The sequence below is a fragment of the Macaca nemestrina genome, chromosome 1 (genome assembly GCF_043159975.1).
Source record: "Macaca nemestrina isolate mMacNem1 chromosome 1, mMacNem.hap1, whole genome shotgun sequence".
NCBI lineage: Eukaryota > Metazoa > Chordata > Mammalia > Primates > Cercopithecidae > Macaca > Macaca nemestrina.
The window spans coordinates 112,050,902-112,055,152 of NC_092125.1; the positions used below are offsets into that span (position 1 = coordinate 112,050,902).

At 50.7% G+C, this 4,251-nt stretch overlaps 1 non-coding gene across 1 annotated transcript; it reads right to left on the reverse strand.

Annotated features, from left to right (window-relative positions):
• Positions 1-3,556: 3,556 nt before the first annotated feature.
• Positions 3,557-3,720, reverse strand: LOC112426197 (U1 spliceosomal RNA). The gene has a single exon (XR_003017493.2). It is a non-coding gene; the product is annotated as a U1 spliceosomal RNA (small nuclear RNA).
• Between the last annotated feature and the right edge of the window lie 531 nt (positions 3,721-4,251).

The window sequence follows — 4,251 nt, forward strand, 5'->3', positions numbered from 1 at the left end:
GGCTTTCAAATGTCTGATCGTTTTCAGGTTGGTCAGTAGAATCAATTCCATCTTCATCAGGAGATTCCTTTGCCAAAATTCAGAGACCTGGGGTTCCTGCTGCTTGCACCACAGAAAGCCAATCACTGAGATGATTATTGCCAAGGAAGAGGCTTTAGTAGGGTGCTGCAGCAGAGGAGATGAGAACTCAGTCTCAAATCCATCTCCCTGACCAACCAATACCAGAGGCTTAGATGGCCGAAAGAAATGTAACAATGTGTAAGAAAACAGGAACTTTGGCCAGGCGCCGTGGCTCACGCCTGTAATCCCAGCACTTGGCCAGGCGCAGTGGCTCATGCCTGTAATCCCAACACTTTGGGAGGCCAAGACAGGCAGATCACGAGGTCAGGAGATCGAGACCATCCTGGCTAACATGGTGAAACCCCGTCTCTACCAAAAATACAAAAAGAAAGTAGCTGGGTGTGGTGGCGGGTGCCTGTAGTCCCAGCTACTCGGGATGCTGAGGCAGAATTGCTTGAACCCGGGAGGCGGAGCTTGCAGTGAGCCGAGATCACGCTACTGCACTCCAGCCTGGGAGACAGAGCAAGATACCAGTCTCAAAAAAAAAAAAAAAAAAAAAGAAGAAGAAGAAGAAAAGAAAACAAGAAAACAGGAACTAGGGAGGGGCAAGGAAGCAATCATGATGAATGAGGGGTCCAGCATCTCATTGTCTGGGTGACTTTCAGTTCTTTGATATCTTTTTTGAGAGGCCTGAAGGAAGGAACTCAAAACACATATTAAGTTTCAAGCTTTAAGATCAGAAGGGTCCATTTCTATGTTTATCCAAAAATCTACATATGGGACTATTGGGTGGGTTTCAGACCAAGAAAAAGAAAGAGTGCTCATATCAAAGTCTGCAGTTCACCAAAGAGAAAACATAATTTTCCGACCAATAGGATGTATAAGGTCAAAGAACGACCAGCCTACAGTACTGTTTATTGGCCTGAGCATAGGGAAGGATGAAGTTGCACCAACGAAATGGGATTAAGCTGCAGGTGCAGGCTAGGCGCGGTGGCTCACACCTGCAATCCCAGCACCCAGGGAGGCTAAGGTGGGTGGATCACTTGAGATGGGGAGTTTGAGAGCAGCCTGACCAACATGGTGAAACCTCGTCTCTAATAAAAATACAAAAATTAACCGGGCGTCATGGCGGGCACCTGTAATCCCAGCTACTAGGGAGGCTGAGGCAGGAGAATTGCTTGAACCTGGGAGATGGAGGTTTTAATGAGCCGAAATTGTGCTGCTGCACTCCAGCCTGGGAAACAGACCGAGACACCTTCTCAAACAAAAATTTTTTAAAAAGTGGCAGGTGGAAAAAAATCTGGGTTTTGGTTCAGAGCCCCTGGGGCCTTTCCTCAGTAGTTTTCTCTTTCCTTGAAAAAGGAACCCGGTCTCAGTTTCTGCATCTCTCTGAGTGCTTTTGGAGATTGAGGATGGTGAGGTCTCAGTGCTTGGTCCCCTTCTAACTCTGGGTACCTCCCCTCCCGTGGGTCAACCTGGTCCAGTGCACAGGCCCCAGCTTCAACGACCATCTTCCCCCACCCTTTGCTCCTAGCAAAGGCCATTTCTAGGTCAGTTGTGAGGTACAGCCAGGACAGGACAGCTGGCTCCGAGATTTTTGGCTCTGGAAGGCCCTGAGTGCTGTGGTCCCCCAGAAGGCTGTCTCCCTCTTGTGGAGGAAGTGACCCCCGCTGGAGAAAGTGTGGAGGGAAGCGAGTGCACTTGCACGGGGGAACTGAGGCAAGCGGTAGTTCTCGGCTCTCAGTGCAAAAGACATTTGTCATCTGAGAGGCTGGACTCAGTTATTATAATTTTCAATTTTGTCAATAAAAACGGAGTCAATAAAAACTTACTTGTAGAAACCTCCTCACAAGACCTCCCATCTTACATTCCAGGGAGAATAGCAGGGTATTCCGCCAAGACATAGGTTAGACTGCGGTTCTGATCTGCAGGCCTCGATGACCTGCGCAGGGGCACCAGGGCACAGGCAAAGCCCTTCCCCTACACAAAGCAAGCGTGTTATGTCTACAACCGAACGGGGGCACTAAGAGCCCCCAAAATGCACTGTTTTCATTCCAAAGAAAACCACCAGTTCTGAGTACAACTTCTATCTGGCTCTTTTAGCTGAGTACACGTTTCCTCAGCACAGAAATCCTGCAAACTCCCGTGAAAGCTGTGGTGAAAAGCAGGAGCTGCACCTACTTGCAAGATGGATCACACCTGTAATCCAAGCCCTTCAGAAAGCTGGGCGGATCACTTGAGCCCAGGAGTTGGAGCCCAGCCTGAGCAGAATGGTGAAACCTCTACGAAAAAAGAAAAAAAAGAAAGAGGAAGGCCGGGCGCAGTGGCCCAAGCCTGTAATCCCAGCACTTTGGGAGGCCGAGACGGGCGGATCACGAGGTCAGGAAATCGAGACCATCCTGGCTAACACGGTGAAACCCCATCTCTACTAAATAATACAAAAAACTAGCCGGGCGAGGTGACGGGCGCCTGTAGTCCCAGTTACTCGGGAGGCTGAGGCAGGAGAAAGGCGTGAACCCGGGAGGCGGAGCTTGCAGTGAGCTGAGATCGGCAGCTGCTGCACTCCAGCCTGGGCGACAGAGCCAGAGTCCGTCTCAAAAAAAAAAAAAAAAGAGAGAGAGAGAGAGAGAGAAAGAAAGAAAAAGAAAGGAAACGGAGAGAAAGAAAAGAAAAGAAAGAAAATAAATACAAGAAAAAGAAAAAACTAGCCGTGCGTGGTGGCGTGTGGTTGTCCTACTCGGGAGCCTGAGATGGGAAGATTGGGCCACTTCTCCAGCCTGGGCGGTACACCGAGACGCTTGTCTCAGGGGGAGAAAAAAAACAAAACAAAACACAGAGGCTAAGAGGTAACTCTGAGGACACCGGAAAACACCAAAGTTTTTTTGTTTTTTTTGTGTTTTTTGTGGTTTTTTTTTTTTTGAGACGGAGTCTCGCTCTGTCACCCAGGCTAGAGTGCGGTGGTGCGATCTCGGATCACTGCAAGCTCCACCTCCCGGATTCACGCCATTCTCCTGCCTCAGCCTCTGGGGTAGCTGGGACTACAGGCGCCCGCCACCGCGCCCGGTTAATTTTTTGTATTTTAGCCAGGATGGTCTCGATCTCCTGACCTCGAAATCCGCCCACCTCGGCCTCCCAAAGTGCTGAGATTACAGGCGTGAGCCACCGCGCCCGGTGGGAAAACACCAAAGTTTCTAAGAGATATTAGAAGCCCTGGGACCGCAGAACAAACTAGAAAACTGCCCGGCCTAGGTACCTGAGCTCCGCCTAACATGTACCGCAGCGTCTAACCTGGGAGACCACCCAAACAGAGACGGAAACTCGCCTTCCAAGAAAATGAGTAGCAGCTGTATCTGGCCCCGAATGTGAACTCGTAAAATAAAGCCCAAGTTACGCGAAAAGAAACAGCTGACTACACAGAACACAACCATGAGATAAAACACTGCAGACGAAGCAACGAACACTAGCGTCAGAGCTATTCTTTAAATCACAATAACAACAAGAGAAAGCGCGAACGCAGTCCCCCACTACCACAAATTATGCAGTCGAGTTTCCCACATTTGGGGAAATCGCAGGGGGCGGCACATCCGGAATGCAATGGATAAGTCTGGCCCTGGAAAAACCACCTTCGTGATCATGCTATCTCCCCTGCCAGGTAAATATAAGCTTTTGCCTTCCGCCCTGCCACAGCCTCACATGCCTCACCCTTTACAAACATGGTTACTTGCCCCGCGCACTCCCGAGCCCTCCTAGCCCTGACACACAGCTGGAACTCTAGTTCCGACCCGCGGTCCCAGACTCGCTCCCACAGCACGGGAACTCCTTCGTGGCGAAGCAGCAGGCGGCGAAGCGGCAGCCCCTGCGCTGCCTCATCTACATAGAAGTCGCCCTCTCCGTGATGTCACCGACAACGCCTTTCCCAGTCCCCGTCTGCTCTTCCGCCCCACCCTCCGCCAACTCAGCCGATCAACCCGCTCCCGGTGCTGGCGGGGGAAGTGACAGTCTGCCTCTCTCTCCTTTTCCTCCTGCCATTGTTCTTCGGGGAGGTGCGCAGAGACCCCGCATCTGGCCTTCCCCAAAGAGGTTGATACTTGACTTGTGTCCTGCAGATAACCCTTCTGGCAGCCAACTGGAAGCTTGTGCACCCTTCTTCAGATAATGTATTTTAATGCGCAGACTAGAACATTTAGGATT